At 36.3% G+C, this 17,740-nt stretch overlaps 1 long non-coding RNA gene across 2 annotated transcripts in view; it reads right to left on the minus strand.

The window, feature by feature from the left end:
- Positions 1-17,740, minus strand: part of LOC147582354 (uncharacterized) — an 862,122-nt gene that overhangs the window by 71,086 nt on the left and 773,296 nt on the right. For both annotated transcript variants that reach the window (XR_015249015.1, XR_015249014.1), the window contains 3 exons: positions 10,334-10,534; positions 5,863-5,951; positions 86-227 (listed from right to left, as the gene is read on the minus strand). This is a non-coding gene — a long non-coding RNA (uncharacterized LOC147582354). The remainder of the gene's footprint in view (positions 1-85; positions 228-5,862; positions 5,952-10,333; positions 10,535-17,740) is intronic.

The following is a 17,740-nucleotide window of genomic DNA, read 5'->3' on the forward strand; positions in this document are numbered from 1 at the left end:
ATAAATAAGATCCTTCTCCACCATGGAAGAAGAACCTCATCGAACCAAAACCCACATGCTTACCTATCATTTCATCATCACGTACCTGGGAAAGGACTGGGGAAAGCTCCCGGAGAGGGAGAGGCAGGTAGTGAAGGAAATTGAACTTCTGAGGCCTGATGATCTCTGTCTGGAGAAGGTTCCATGCATGTCATTGTCATCCTGAATTGGAAAGGATTACAGGAAGTCTGTGGGAAATACCCATACAAACACAACAAATAGGTCTACTGAACACCCTTGCAAAGTTTTAAAAACAATTTCAGAAGGAAAAGCAAACACCAAGCCCATCAACCACAACTACTCAGAGCCCTAGCTCCGGTTCCTCTCTTTGTACCGTCAGCAAAGGAAATGCATACAGACTCCAGTCTTCAACCTGAAGATAATCTAAGATAATGAGAAGAGAGGCGGGGGAAATTAATTCTTAAATAAGTAACACAAGGTCTTAAAGCAGTTTTCATGTTAATCACCAGTAGGATAAAGAATCTGATAGCCTTAACAGTGCAAAGCAAGGCAAGTTTTACAGGTTTGTGGCTGAACTAAATACATTGCATGTGCCCTGTTCTACCCCAGATCTGTTATATACTCAGCAACCTCCTCAGCTGGTCATGGAATTCTGGGGCATTAACAAATGCAACCAACTGAGGTCCTGAAGCCAATGTCAAATGTGAGAAACAGATCATTCCGCATAATTTCCCTGTGATATTATATGTGAAAAATGTCCAGCAAATACTTTGCAAATTAGCTCACAGCCTTCTCAGCACATGCTTGTTTTCAACCTATCATTATAGTCTGTTGAACAAAAAAATTTTACCTAACCCTGTAAATCTACAAACATTCATTCTAAAGCATTCACAAACTTAGATTAGTCAGTGGGAGTGAGCAAGATGGGGGAAGGGGGGGCGGGAAGAGAAGCTCCTAATTACTAAAATTAATAAGGTTTGCTTCAAAGACATGTATAAAACTCTGTAACATAACATGTTTTTCTGAGGCACATGTGATATATTTTCAAGTGTTTATTCTATATCAGGTTTCAAAAAAATCCGAAATTCATAAAAGAGCATTGCTATAGTTAATGCATGCTTTGAAGAAATTTCTTTTCCACTTGATTATTTTGAAGAGAGATTAAGCCCTATATCCATTTCTCAAGTGGTGTTTTCACGGGCATTTGCTTTATAAATCTTCTTTAAACTATATATCTGTTTCTTATGCATGTGTCTGTGTAAAATCTTTTGTATATTGTAATTTACAAGTAAAAAAAAGAGTGTACAAATGAAATAAATTACAAACAGAATACTTCCAAGTCCGTCACAATTTCACTCCAGATTTAAAGCACATTTATGGAACAGTCTGGAGGAAAAGAAGTTTTTTTTTTAAATCAGTCTTTCAGATGCTGTAAAAGATAAATGAAGGAGTGATCTTCACCCCAAAGCCAAGAAACATACATTACAAACACAAGAAAAGGTAGACTAGGACCGATTTCTCTCTCTCTCTCAAAAAAGAAGAATCTTCTAAATTTTAATCAGTGAATAGTTAGGAACCTTCCTAAAAAGAGCAGACTCTGTCATAGAACATATTTTAGATTTCAAGTAATCAAAAGTGTGTTTTCTTGGTTTATAAAAAGAAGAAAATGATGTTTGGCTACAAATCACACAGTGACACAAGGAAAAAAAAACAAGACAAAATGACATGATATATAATAATGCTATCTATTTTAAACCTTTCAAGACGATTCTAAGTGTTTCATTTGAAAATCTTTTTAATGTGGGGCACCTGGGTGGCTCAGTTGGTTAAGCATCCGACTTTGGCTCAGGTCATGATCTCGTGGTCCGTGGGTTCCTGCCCAAATCGGGCTCTGTGCTGACAGCTCAGAGCCTGGAGCCTGCTTGGGATTCTATGTCTCCTTCTCTCTCTCAGAACGTGAGGGGGCAGGGAGAGGGCCAGAGAGAGAGGGAGACACAGAATCTGAAGCAGGCTCCAGGCTCTGAGCTGTCAGCACAGAGTTGAACACGGGCTCGAACCCATGAACAGAGAGATGATGGCCTGAGCCGAACTCGAATGCCTAACCGACCGAGCCACCCAGGCTCGCCTCTAAGTGTTTCATTTTAACAACTTCAATATTCTTAGTGCTATTACAAACATTTAAATTAATGCTGTTAAAAATAAATAACTTGGTTTAGGAGAATGTTGGAACCAATTAGATGATAAATGAGTTGAAGTAGTAATACATTGTTAACTTGAAACTTTTACCTTCCCAAGAAAGGTAAATGCAGGACATTTCCTTAGCAAAGGGAGGGACAGTTTGGGAAGCTCATTCCAAGAAGGAATGAGTGAGAATAACACTCATGTATTTTGATTCATGTCTTCTATTTACATGATCATATTTTTCTGTTTTGTTTGGAATACATATATAATAAATTATATTGATCAATTTCTTATTGTTTCACCCAGTAACATTTCTGGAACTAGCCTTTCCTGATCTTACTGCAATGATCTGTAGATACTTTGCAAGATTCGATTTGAAATAAAAAAAAAAAAAAAACGTTTCTATTTCTGTATTCACAAGAGATGTAGGTAAATAGCACTTTTTTGGTACTCTAACAAGTTTTTAATCTGATGTATGTTGGCTTTATAAAATGAATTGCACAGCTTTCCATTCACTTTTGACTGGAAGTTTTAATACCTTTGGAATGATTTTTTATTTAACAGTTAAACGAAGTTCAATTGTGAACATATCTTGTCCTGGGGTCTTTTACATGTTTAGAATGTTGATGACCTTTCCAAGTTTTTCATGGAAATTAACATATTCCAGTTCTTTCACTTCTTGAGTTAATTTGGATAATTTATGTTTTGCCGTGAAATCACCTATTTCGTTTAGAGTTTCAAGTAGATTTACAGATAATGAGATCCCCTAGTTCTACTGCTTTCATTAGGATATGTGTTACACCTTTAAGAAAATATTTACACACTTGTCTACTTTTCTATCCCTGTATTTTCTTTAATCAGATTTTAAAGAGGTTTATATAATTCATATATTTAATTCAAATATTCAAAAATCAATGTTTAATTGACTTGCTCATTTTCTGTTTCTTTCAGGTCCTATCTTTAATTTTTTTTAATTGTTACTTATTTTTGAGAGAGAGAGACAGAGACAGAGACAGAGACAGAATGCAAGCAGGGGAGCGGCAGAGAGAGAGGGAGACACAGAATCCAAGGCAGGCTCCAGGCTCTGAGCTGTCAGCACAGAGCCCTACACAGGGCTCGAACTCACAAACTATGAGATCATGACCCTCGCCGACGTCAGACCCTTAACCGATTGAGCCACCCAGGTACCCCTCAGTTCCTATCTTTATCAACTCTTTCTTCTTAATTTTTTTTGTATCATTTTTCTGTTTTTCTTTACTGCTGAAGACTGTTACTATTTTCTCTGTAATTTTTAACATGAAGTATGAACCTATATTTATTCTTTTAATTGATTTATAGATGCTTTAAAATTTCACATTTGATTTCCTTTCTGACTCAAGAGCTATCACAAATATTTCTTAATTTCCAAGTACTACTCTTGTTAATTTTTAATTATTTTTAAACTTACTGAATCATAAGACAAAACCACCTATAGACTCTTCACTTCTTAAGTTTTATCAAGACTTAATCTCCATCTAAACTTTTCTTTCTCTGAGTTGTCTATCTTGCCTGCAGGAGCCCCTGCCCCATCACATGACCCCTCTAGAACTGTAGACTGAATTCATCTCCTTGGTTTATTTAAGGAATTAGATCTGGCCTTGCTGCCTGTGACTAGTCCCTGCTCCTAAAAATCACTCTACTGGTTTCCTGCTAAAACTCAGTCCAAAATCCCAACATTCTTTTAGAGGCTACTAAAACCAAAACTCTCCCTATTGCTTGATTTCTTCACATTCCCACATCTTTTGACAAGTCATTTTATCATTCTGTGGCTGATCGATCACTGGGTTTAATACTCTTCAGGAGACTGGCCCCATTCCTAATAGGTCAACCCTGGGATAAGGCCCGAGCATGGGTCCAACAACTATAACTAGGAGGATGCTCTCTAGAAGAGAAAGGAAATGTTGGTTTTTTTCTGCCATTTTCCAGCAATTGCTTATTATCTTCATTCTTGGCTACCAACTTCTTCAGCGGGGTGATAATGAAGCAAGATGCAATTAACTTGAAATCTTTATTTTACTTTTCGATGAGTCGTTCTCTGAACTCATTTTTTTCCAGGCACATGTTGATCTTACTATCTCTGTACTTCATGAATTTGTGATTTTGACCAATGAGGGGAAAAATCCACAAACAAAACAGATTGCCTTGGTATATCAGATTTCATCGTAAGGCCAAAAAACACAGGAAAACTTCAGTGTTGTTTTGTCCTAAGATTTTAAACATGGACATAGTTACCTTGAGACTAAGTGATTTTGATGGGAATTTATTTTTCCTTATGTCTCTTTTTCTTCAAATCCTGTGGGTTCAGTGATTACTCTTTTTAAAGAGAGAAGGTAGTTTCAACTGTTATTTTAAACCACTTTGCTTCATTTTGTATATAATGCTTTAATTTAAAAATATTTTTTCAAAATATCCAAACTTTGGCCTAGTTCAATGCACATTTTCTGACTCAGAAAACCTTCCCCTGCCACGATAATAAAGTGCATTGATAAAAAGGACTTGCAGCGAGCTTAAAAAACACGGCCATATGGTTAACCTGACCTGGTTTTATATGATCTGAGGTTTCCCAAAGTAATATAATACATGTTTTGCTCTGATTCAGAGCGAATCAAGGCTTATTCCTGATTTGGGTCCAGCTCATGTGGAAGTCTTAATGTGGGGGAAGGTAGAGAGATGAGCTGCATTCTAGAAGGCCATGATAAAATGTACATCTTGGGATACTGGTGGCATAATTTGACATCCTTTATTTGTCTAATTTGCTGTAGTTTTCAAAAGTATCTGCTCTTGGGTCGCAATTATACAGCCTTCCTTCCCACTCCTTCAATTTTTATTAAAAAAGTCCTTTATAAATACGGTTTGCACCTGTAAATAACTTCTATAACCAATGAAGTAAATGGTGATATATGTATATAATAAAATACGCTGTAATTTTACATTATTATACCTGTGTTTAGAATTACCGGTAATTTTTACATTTCTTCATTGCAATTTTTTTTACTTCCCAAATTATCAATAATTGGCATGTGTTATTTTTGTAGTCAGAACGCATCGTGCTTTGAAACACACTTCATGAGAAATATAGGGTTTAATTTGTTTCCAAATACTCCTACTTGCAAATAGCATGTAAGGGAATATATGAGAAAATAATATACAGTTAATACATTAAAAGCAGTTTATTTGGCTTGTAAATTACTATAGAGCCAAATTTTAAAAGCGATCATTAAGTATGCATTTATACAAATCATTTATTTTTTTACCCTAACAGTAATGATCATTAATTTTATTTTAATAAAATAAAATTTATTTAATAAAAATAAATTTATTTAATAAAAATAAATTTATTTATTTTACAGAGTAGATTATATAAATATGTTTAAGAATAAATTATTGTCAAAAATTATCATAAGGTTTATTGATCTTGTGGGCACTTGTTTAAAAATCATATGTCCTCACTGGTTAGAAAATAACATTTTTATGCCGTTTGCTATCTGAATCTAAATTATGTTCCCCCAGCACACCATCTCAAATGGAATCCTAGCATTGCCTTTCAATTTCATCACATTGCCCTGGCAATTTACAAGCCCTCGTTCCAGGATCACAATCCAATAAATCATGTATTAATGATACACATACACCATTTCTTACCTTCTCTTCCATCCTTTGGCCTCTTCTGCCAACACTCCCCTCCTCTCTCCTTGTTCTTATGCGGTGACTTTTCTGGTTTCACTCAGCAACTAGAAGACATCAGAAGAGAATTCCCTTATCTTCCCATGACCACATCCTCTTATGGTCTGCATTGGTGTTCTCTCCTTTCCTAAGTCCTTGCTCCTTTCTACTTTTCACCTTTCTACTAGATCCCATCTGTTCTTGGACACACAATCATTTATCCTGCAATTATCCACTCCTGTTACAAACACATCATGAGTCTTTCCCTCTTTAGAGTAGGGGTTGTTTTCAATAGAAACAAGCAGGAATGGCTTTTATTTACACATGCCTCTCTGGAGAGCCGATTTCTCTTCAGTTACTGCCACATTTCTATTGCCAAGGGAAAAACTAGTTTAAGAAACTCAAGTAAAGGTTAAAGACACACCTGCTGCACATCAGGTTGCATGACCAGGTTACTCAGAGCCAAAGCAGGATTTTGTAGGGAAAGGATAAGAGAGGGGGACATGTGGTTTGGCTCAGGTAGCAGCTTTCATCTCCAACACCTGTAAAACTTGCTGTTGGGACAGTGGAAGATTGTTCCAGTTTGTCATTCCTACTAGCTGGTGTGGTTGGCACAATGACATCCCAATAACTGTCAGAACAGTTTTTTTCAAGAGCTGTTCGGTAAGCCTGTGGTTTGTTGGTTAGACAAGGTTCGGGGGTGAGAGGTTTAACAAAATGGAGGAAAGGGAGAAAAAAAAACAACACCAGAAAACAGAAGCAATGGTTGAAACCAGGGAAACTGGGGACCCTCTGTCTTATCTTTTTGAATCTTTGCACTCTCTTCTCCCCTGTAGGAGAATCCATGAAATTATTTTCCATTCTCTTTATTGTCTTTAGGGCCTCACCTCCTATTTTGTCTTAAACTAATCAAGCTTTCTTTCTCAACACTCTAGTGAAAATCCCCTTGTCAATGTCTTCAATGACAGCAATTTTATCAAATCCAATATTAAACACTCTAAATTTTCAATATCATTTGATACTCTACAATTTCTGCCTTGTTTAGAGAATAAGATCCCTCTGGAAAGTGATTTTATTTAAAATTATATATATATATAAAGTCCACCAAAATAAATCTTTAGGTCACTAATGACTTCATCATTGCTAAATCCAATGGTAAATTCTCTGCCCTTGTCTCAGTTGATAAACTCACATTTGACTCCATCGGTCTCTCTTTCTTTCTTGAAACACTTCTTCATCTGTCTTCTGGGTTCCTCATGGTCATGGTTTTCCCAGACATTTCCTGAAGTTATTCACTGACCGTTTCTTCTCAGTCTCTACACCTTTGTCTTTTCTTCGTAACTTTTACATCTCTGAGGTTCACGTTTTCTCCCTTTTCTCCTTCTGCTTTCCCTCACTTTCTAGATGATCTTACCTAGTGCTGTGGTTTTAAGTAAAAATCTTTGTGCTGATGTGTCACTCTCAAAGTTATACATCTAGATCAAAAATTAACCTTGAGTTCCAGGCTCCAGACTTTCTCTCTCACTCCAGAAGGCCAGGGCTTTCATTATCTGGTTCACAGCTCTGTTAGTAATGTCTGGAATAGTGCCTGACATATGAATGTATTCTATACATTTTTTGTGGAAGAAATGACTGAATGACTCTTCTGTTTTTCCTCCAGCACACGACCTATTATCTATTCATAATAGTTTCATTGTGGAACATCCTATCTCTTACCAATAAGGTAGTAATTTAAGACTCTCTCTTTCTTAGAAGTCTTTTGTGTGGGTCAAAGTTAATTGATCATTAATTGAATTGACCATTCCTCTGCCTTTCCACACCACTTTGCATCATTCCATTCCTTTGTCATTCCAAATATCATTATTGGACTGGAATGTTAGAGTAGTCACTGGTGTATATGTTAGGTATGTCATATCAGGATGCGAGCCATTTGAGAAGTGGAATCATGTCTTATGTACATGTTTGTTCCTGCCACCTAATCCCATGTTTGGCGTATTGTAGAGGCAATGACACTTTTGCTGACACCATAAATACCATTTTTTTTTCAGTTTGCATAAGCAGATTTCAAATCTGTCTCAAAATTTCTTTTCTTTCCCTGGTTTATTAGTGCACTGAGCTAGCTATTCTTCCAGATTCCACAGCCAATTCTTTTTTGTTGATTTGATACTACAAGATGTTTATCCCATCATCCTATCAGCCATAAGAGTCCCATTATAGCCATTTCTGTCTCCTCATAAGAGAAGAAGAATAATCATTCTGTCTTGGGTTCTGTTCTGATTTGAAGACTTGGGTAGAAACCACCACAGAAATCAAAATAGAAAACAAATGTGCATTGGAAGGTTTTAGACTTCTTTGTAAATACAAATTAATTTCTCTTTAGGGTCTGTGGTATTTTTCCCTACGAGGTGCTATTTCCCCGCTGGAAAAAGAAAAAAAAATCAGAAAAGCAGACAAAAATATTTATTTATATATAAATATAAAATACAGAATACCTTGAGGGAGGTGGTTTGAAATTTTGGCCAAATGAGACATAATGTATATATTATTTTAAAATATTTTTAAACTGCAGAAAGCCATGGAAAAATGTTTATGACCAAAGCTAAAGGAAAGAATGAATATATAAAATTGTTTTCCAGTATCGTCTGTTATTTATAGGTTTGCACATGTATAGATGAATAAACATCTTCACACGTACTTATGGGAAAAGAATGCAAGAGAAAACTAGAAAGAACTACATCAAAATGCTAGTTGTTTGCTCTGGGAGGTGATTTTATTTATGTATATTTTTTCCGTATTTATTTTTTCTGTTTTTTTAATGTATTTTCAAATTAGTCCAATCATCTTATATGTGTTGTCATAAAAATATATTACCCTATAACCGTAGACGAACTATAGAGTTCCCGTATCTTTACATTTAACTTAGTTAGCTGTTTTAATTTAACACCAACATTTGCATTTTCATTTAGAAATTTTTCTCCTGGTTCTCAAAAGTGATACAACTAATAGAGTATCAATGGAAGGCATAGTGAACAGAATTCACTCAGAAAACCCTGACTTTGGTCCATGCTCTGCCACAAACTGAGTGTCATTCAGAAGAGACTGAACCTTTTTTGGCCATCAGTTCCTCCATCTGTGACAGAGAAGGCTAGGGCAGATGACCTCCAAAACGTGTCTTCTCATGCACCTAAGCGCTCATTATATAAATACGATTCTATGAACAATTTTGTACTATGTTACTTAACTCACAATGAGGAGACTAATTCCATGCATTTTTGGGTGCTGTTTGAAATAATGATCTCAAGAGTGTCTGGAACTTAGAAAAATCCAATTCTACTTAAATTGTTTTTTTTTAATGTTTTATTTTTGAGACAGAGAGATACAGAGCATGAGCGAGGGAGGGTCAGAGAGAGAAGGAGACACAGGATCTGAAGCAGGCTCCAGGCTCTGAGCTGTCAGCACGGAGCCCGACGCAGGGCTCGAACTCAGACCGCGAGATCATGACCTGAGCTGAAGTCAGAAGCTCAACCGACTGAACCACCCAGGCGCCCCTAGAAAAATCCAATTCTAAAAACTGCAGTGTGACAAATATGGCTGAGTTCAACATCAATCTTGAATCTTTGGTTGAGAATTTCTCCTTCCAGATATTCTAATGGAAACCAACCCTACCGGCATAATTTTTTTCAATGTCCATATATGCTTCCGCTATGATTCGGAACTTCCTAGGTACAAGCTACAATTAAAATATGTATGGGAGGACGTTAAATTGTGGACATCCATAACTGTAATTTCAAACACTTATTTTAAAAGAGACAAAAAACCCAAAAGACTCCAAAAATGTTTCTATAAGATGGACTGCCTTAGGTATACAGGAATTGCACACGTGCCAAAACGTACATGAATAAATGGAGATGGGCTACAATTGATCAGGGCTCAACCACTGCCCGCGGCAGGTGGTTAGAAGGTAGCTGCAGGAACTGTAAGGATGCCTGAGGAAGATTTAAACTCCTTGCAAGCTGACACCTTTGGGCTCCTGCAGCATGGGGGAGAGACGTACAGTAATGAATACGTGCACCAGGCAAACTCTCTTTAAAAAAAGTGATCATGGGCTAAATCCAGCTATTTTTACTAACATTGCTACTGTGATTTGTTCTTCTGAGATTTCCTGCCTGATTGGCTCCCTCTCTGGGGATTGACCTTCTGTGAGAAGCGGGAGGGTGAGCTCCCTGAGGAAGCAAGGGAACTAAAAACAACAGAAGTGAGATGCCCTGCTTGGATGGAAGTAAGGAGGAGGTTAAGCGCCTCTGGCAGGACAGTAGAGTGGGTTGCTGCCCACCCACTGCCTCCAGGAACACATCAGTGAAAACCAGGGCTCGGCTTTCATAATAGCTTGAATAATAACAGTATTTATAAAACATAGCTCTCTAAAGAACTCAAAGCACTTCCCACTCACAGTCTTACTGTGTCTGGGTGGCCCCAGATCCTCGACCCCAGTTAGGCAGGAAGCATAAGGAAGAGAGTCCCGAGTCCTAGCTTTGGAGGACTTTTTTTTCCTCCACTGCTGTAGCATCTAGAATCCAGGGAAGCCGAGGCACTTCGGTGACTTTCTCCTCGTGATGACCTTACTTCCTCACAGCTTTCCATTTTTCTTCCCCTTAGGTACAAAAACAAACATTAAAAAGAGACATGTACATTTTCTAAAATTTTGTCTTAATTTTGAAACCTTGTTTCTTAGCCTATTTCTCCCCTTCCCAATGAAACTTCTCTTTTCTCTTTTCCTGGGTATAATTATGCATTGCCTTTTTTTTTTTTTTAAATATACGTTGCCTTTTGAATGGCCTCAGACACACAAGCTGGGCCCTATAGAGTCTATATTAAAAAGTCACTGTGGAGTGCCTGGGTGGCTCAGTCGGTTAAGCATCTGACTTCGGATCAGGTCATGATCTCACGGTTCGTGAGTTCAAGCCCCGCTTCGGGCTTTGTGCTGACAGTTCAGAGCCTGGAGCCGGCTTTGGATTCTGTGTTCCCTTGTTCTCTGCCCCTCTGCTCGCACTCTGCCTCCCTCTCTCAAATATAAATAAACATCAAAATTAAAAAAAAGTCACTCTGATTTTTAATTTTGGTTTTTAAATCTCTTCATTCTCATGCGTGCTACACCACATCAACTGCTTTTCAAGAATGAGAGACTGATAGAATCCAAGAAAAGGTCAATGTTTAAACATTTTCATAATAAACATGAGCATTACCAATAGCATAGATATAAATAAGACTTCTGGCTTCTTTTTGCAATATTCACACAATCTTCAAAAAATAGTCATCGATAATTTTTTTAGACTTCCATAATCTGACACTCATTAATGTGCTATTCTATTTCTTTGAAATCCAATTTATTCTACTTATTTTCTGCCACCAAAGTGTTGTTTTACTCCCCCATTTGCCCACCTTGACAGTGTAGAAGCAAAGACTACCAAAGAATGGAAATCAGTTCAGGGACTCATTTTCCAAATTCTCCAAATATGCGTCAAGACATGAATACATCCAGTGAAGAATGTTGGCTAAAAGACGATGCGTGCAAGATGATTAACTTTTTTCTTTAATTTGGCATGTATATATGGCTTAGTAGAAGAGCTCCTATCAATGAGTGGCTTGGAAAAGAAATCATGACAAGTACGGGACACTGCCTGATGGTTTCATTTGTTCTGAGCTCGCAAGTAAAACATTGGGGAACATACAGTATAAATAAGATGTGAAAATGTGCCCACTCACAAATAGCTCATGCCTGTTACTCACCAATTTTAAAATTATGGATGCTGTCTATAAATAGGATTTAAGTTTATGTAAAAATGAAAACACTATCTGTTTATCTAATTAAAGGACACGCCATTTTGGACCCAGAAGTGGTTTTGAAGAGCTCATCAAATGGCCTAATTTTATGGAAATTTAAATGTCTGGCACAGAAAATTACCCTTATGATAGAAATGTCAGTCTCAGCACACATCAAGCTTTATCCCCACAATTTTCTGCCGTTCGTGCGACCACAGGAATGTTGGTGTGAAAATACATAGTTATATAACATATCATGTACTGAGCCATCTTGGAGAATTTTATAACGCACCATTTATTTATTTCTGAACATTTTCCTGGATGCTTTTCAGAAGTCACTGCTAGAGCCAAAGTTGTCCTTGTCCCTAGACAGACCTTGCCCAGTATTCAATAAATAATCACCTAAATGTGAGCATGATTTTTAAAGTTCTAATGCCTATTTCCTTGAATCAATCTGGATGGAAGAAGAAAGTGAACAAAATTGTTCCAGCATGTTATTAACATTCTCATCTTCATGTGGAAATTCTTATTTAAAAATCCTGGAGCCATATTTTTGGCCAAAAAAAAAAAAAAAAAAAAAAGAAAAAGAAAGAAAGAAAGAAAGTAAAAGGGAGCAGATGTATCCAAATTCTCTCATCCTGAATATGGTATTAGAAAATACAAATAGCTTAAAAATAAAAACTGGAACTTTACATTATGATTCTTTAATTGGGATTAGCAAAATAGTTTTTTAGAACTCAAAAAGAAAAAAAATACACGTGGTATTTTTTCCTTCTTGACAATAATATGCAGTATTCAATGTGATTTTCCAAACAAGATCACAATTTCTTGGCTTTCATCACATTAATATCTCTGTATCTATAATAACAGCATGTTCCAGGCATTGTTTTCACAGCAGGGTTTTTCCAAAATATTAGCTTTGCTAGTAATTTAAGAGAGTGTCTGTATTACCCCTTCCTTCTTATCTACCATTCCCTCAATTTACCTGGCTTCCGGGCACACAGCAAGACAGGCTTTTCACTAATGTCTTTCTTCTCTTTGCCTCTCTCTCTCTCTCTATTTCTTTCTATATATATAACATATGACTTATACGCAGGTATATCTATAATTGTTATAATTATATTGTAACTTGTATATATTATCATGCATTAGATTATATTATTTAATTATTTAATAATAATTAAAATAGTTTTAATTTTCTTAGCCAAAATGAATCATCTTTTTAGAATTAAGTTGCCATGGCAGTTTGAAAAAGTTTGATTTGCTTTATTGAAACACATAATTTTTATGCTTTCACAGCTGGTAGTTTTCAGGCTAACCATGTGAAATTTCAAAATTAAATTATGCATCTTGCAAGGAAGACAGCTTTGAGTTAAGACCAAGCTATATCCTGAAAATCAATGCCACAATTCATGCAGTTTATTGATTTAAATATGTATTATCATGCTGTGTGTTATTTCTGGTCTGGAATCATGACCTCAAATATTTATCTTTGAAAATAATCTCAGGAAACACTTCAGGAGAAATCCAAGCAAACTCCAGAATTAGATCACCAAATCATTCATATACATATATCCCAGATTGGGACAAACAGACTATATAATACAACTGTGAACAAAATATACTGACTGCTCCTTCAGTTAGGTACTAATTTTTTTTGAATTTTGACACTTCCAACTGTGAAAATAATTTGTAAAACACAAGTAAATATTTTAAAAGTATAAAAAGTTTTTAGCCCCCTTATTAATATTCTCAATAAGCACTTATTAAATATTAATACAGTTTCAGATGGAAAACTATCCATTTAATCTTGTTTTTAAAACTTTCTCTGAGAGCAACTTTATTTATCAATATTATAAAATACAATTAAATTACTCTGTAATTAGTATACCATACAATTAAATAGAAAGTTGTGCTAGATGGCAACCAATTCCTTGACAGTTGAATGCATGCTGGCTTCTTCACTTAGAACTGAATTTTAACAACCACAGAAAATAAGCAAGAAAAATAACTACAGAAGAGAATGGAAAAACCACCCTGTCTTCATTGTGAGGCAAACTTTACAATATGCATTGAATAGCAAATGTAGCCGTAATCTTACAAATATATATTGTATAATAAATCTGAATGCTATGAATAATCTCCATTTCAGTAAAAGATTCTCACAAATTTTATAATGTAAGCTCTGATGTAAGATGGCAGGTTGAACACAAATATTTATTCCCTCTAGAAATGTCACTTCAGTGTCAGCCAGGGAAAGGATTTTTACAAAATGAACAAATAATCAAAGACAAAAAAATGGGAGAGGACTTAAGGCTCATAAAGTTTCCAAAGCTAAAAAGCAGGTGGCCAAAATGGTCTTGACTCAAGAAGCTTTGGAAATCTGATCCGGCCAGCAGGAGAGTAAACCAAGAAGCAACCAATTAAATACCATGTAACAACCCAAACATGCAAAAGTTGATAGCACCTGTTACTTTGGAAATGGCAATGAAACTGGGATTAAAAATAGGGGGATCGATAAAAAAAAATGCTTAAGAAGAAATTAAAATGGAGTTAAGGAGAAATGTTCAGATTTTCTTCCACACTAAGCAGTGAAGCCAAAGCAGCAGAAAACTGAAGGTTTAGCTTCTGGAAAACGTGAATAGCATATCTGCTTCTGTGGACAGCGCACAGAACTGTGTAGAGACACATTCTGAAATCTGGGCTATCGAGTGACTACTGAGAACCCCCTGCCTTCTTTCCCAGTTATTATGGGCTGAATTTTGTCCCTCCCTCACTACCTCATACTTCATGTGTTGAAGTCCTAACCCTCGTGTCTCAAAATGTGACAGTATTTGGAGATAGGGTTTTAAAGAGGTGATTAAGTTAAAGCCATTAGGATAGGACCTAATCAATTTGACTGGTGGTCTGATAGGCAGAGGAGACTGGGACACACAGAGAGATATTAGGGATGTGGAGAATGGCTATGTGAGAGCAGAACAAGAAGACAGTCATCTGTAAGCTAAGGAGAGAGCCCTCAGGAGAAGCCAAACCTGCTGACACCTTGACATTTGACTTCTAGCCTCCAGAACTGTGAGTAATAAATTTATGTTGCTTAAGCCACCCAGTCTATGGTATTTTGTTGTGGCTGCCCTAGGGGACAAGTACACCAGTTAACTTCAAGAACACTGGCAACTTCTGGGCAAATAATTGTATGAACTTTCCACGGGGACAATGTTTATTACTGCAACCTCTTAATTCTAATTAAAAAAAAAAAAAAAACAGAGAAAGAGTGATATATTTGTCATAATTTGGATAATATGCTCCATTATCTTTTTAAAGTGGTAGATACAGGGGCACCTGGGTGGCTCAGGTGGTTGAGCGTCCAACTCTTGATTTCAGCTCAGGTCATGATCCCAGGGTCGTGGGATCGAGCCCCACCTCAGGCTCTGCACTGAGCATCAAGCTTCCTTAAGATTCTCTCTCTCTCTCCCTCTGCCTCTCTCCCCTGCTCACACCCTTTCTCTAAAATTAAAAAAGTAAATAAATGTATTTAGTAATGTAAAGTAATAAATGTATTAGTTAATAAAATTAAGAAAATTCAATTTTGATCAAGTTGCTGATCACTAAATCACTGATTCTTTTATTACTTTCTTAACTTTTTTGTGTTGTATATAAAATTTCTTATGAAATTCTTACGTTATATTCATTTAAACATTTTATTACATTATTTTGATATATATTTTAGAAATTAAGTTTTGAAACATACTAGAACTTTAAGAATTCCATGTGTCTTTGATAATCTATCAGATATCAGGGTTGTTTGATTAGAAACATTATTAAAAGAAGTATTTACAGAGCACATTTTAACTCAGAGCTCTGTAGGTCATCTAAACTAAAATGCTGGTCCAACTGTCTCAATTTAAAGATAAGAAAACTAGGATCAAGAGAAGCATGCAGGCAGAAAGTGGTAGAACAAAATCTAGAATTCAAGTCTTTGGAATGTTAATAAACGGTGGTCTGGTCATATAGAAAAAGAAGTACTCTATGTTTTATCAAAGTGTCTCTTAGTCTTTGTGCATATTGGGTCTGATGTAAATTTCATATGTTTATGTGATTTTTGTTTTTTAAGGATTTATGACTTCCAAAGTGTTAAAGATGTTAAAAATAAAAATATACAAAAACTTCATTGTTGGATAGGAATTCTCTCTACCTAAGCACACAAACGTCCACCATTTTCATCTTCGTATGTTATTCTTCCAGAAATTTATGTATGTTTGTGTCTCCACATATTTTGTGCATTGCTCTATTAAAACTTGTTTTGTTTTTACTTAGTGTTCTCCTCACTAAAATACAGTTATTTGGGGCGCCTGGGTGGCGCAGTCGGTTAAGCGTCCGACTTCAGCCAGGTCACGATCTCGCGGTCCGGGAGTTCGAGCCCCGCGTCGGGCTCTGGGCTGATGGCTCAGAGCCTGGAGCCTGTTTCTGATTCTGTGTCTCCCTCTCTCTCTGCCCCTCGCCCGTTCATGCTCTGTCTCTCTCTGTCCCAAAAATAAATAAACGTTGAAAAAAAAAATAAAATACAGTTATTTGTATGTATATCTTATTATGTGCACTATCACAAACAATCAGAAAAGATATCTAGTCTTATTCATAATTGCTCTCTCAACAGTTTTAGTAGAGTGTTGTTCATAAATTATTCATACAATAGATTACTATATGCAATTAAGAAGTAGGCAGATGAGATTACTTGAAGATACGTTATGGACCAGATGAATGACATTATAGTTTAAGGCACCTGGGTGCTGTAGCTGTAACTGTTAAACTAAGGCAGTCAGATTCAATTCATCTCTAGGTGGCCAGACAAATGTCAGCTTTCACTGTCTGAGATGCATGGATGCATGAGAGATCCATCGGGGGCAGGACCATGGAGAGCTCTATGGTTTGCAGTACATTTCTTTCAAGCTGCAATTGCGTTCTTTACCCTTCAGAGTTAGGTTCTACCGGCTTAAATGTATTCCAGCCAATTAACACAAATACTGGGCCTAATTAAACAGCTAACAAATCCAGGAATCTTTTCTTAAATATCCCCAAATCACCTCTTTTTAGAGAACTTAAGTGTAAAATCAGTTTAGGGAGATGGGTGTTGACAGTCAGAATGCAATTAAGCCTATTTAAAATCTTAACAATGTGTGTGTGTGTGTGTGTGTGTGTGTGTGTACATGTATATGTGTCTATGTGCAGTTTTAATTTAAATAGAAAAATAAAATTACACATAATGCACTGAAGGCAACTTATATACCTAAAGATTAAAAAATAAGAGTAAATAAGAGTAAATACAAAACTGATTTCACCCCTTGCTTCCTCATAAATTTTTAGTACGTACCTTCTTTCCCGGTTATAGTAGATTATTTAAATCCATTCTGTGTTCTGGGGAAAATATTGTATTATGACACATTTGTATGTGGCTTAGATCCTCCATATATATATATATATATATATATATATATATATATATAGCCAGAAAACATGAAGAACTTAAAGAATGTGGATATCAGCCTCCCTTATACATGACCTTTATTTGTAGATGCTTAATGAATGGTTTGTTCTGGCTTTCAACTCATGGAACATTTAGTGAGAATCTGCTCTTAGTAGTCTTTGGGAATAACATAGCAATCTTTGACATGGAGATGACAATCACATTTATTAAATACATATTGTGTGCTTGGCTCTGTGGAAGACATGCTTCTTTTATGATATCCTTATAAAGACTGGATTTTAGCAAGAGTGAGATGGAAGCCATTTGGAGAACTTTAAAAAGGAGAATAGTATGTTCAGAGAACATTGATGTAGTACTTAGTAGTATGAGCTGTAGTGTTAGACTACCTGGGTATGAAATACCAGGTGTTTTGGGCACCTGGTGGCTCAGTCAGTTAAGCATCCAGCTCTTGATTTCGGCTCAGGTCATGATCTCATGGTTCATGGGATCGAGTCCTGCCTCAGGCTGCGTGCTGACAGAGAGGAGCCTGCTTGGGATTCTCTCTCTCCCTCTCTCTCT

This window comes from Puma concolor, chromosome A3, assembly GCF_028749965.1.
Source record: "Puma concolor isolate L17-30 chromosome A3, mPumCon1.1.hap2, whole genome shotgun sequence".
NCBI lineage: Eukaryota > Metazoa > Chordata > Mammalia > Carnivora > Felidae > Puma > Puma concolor.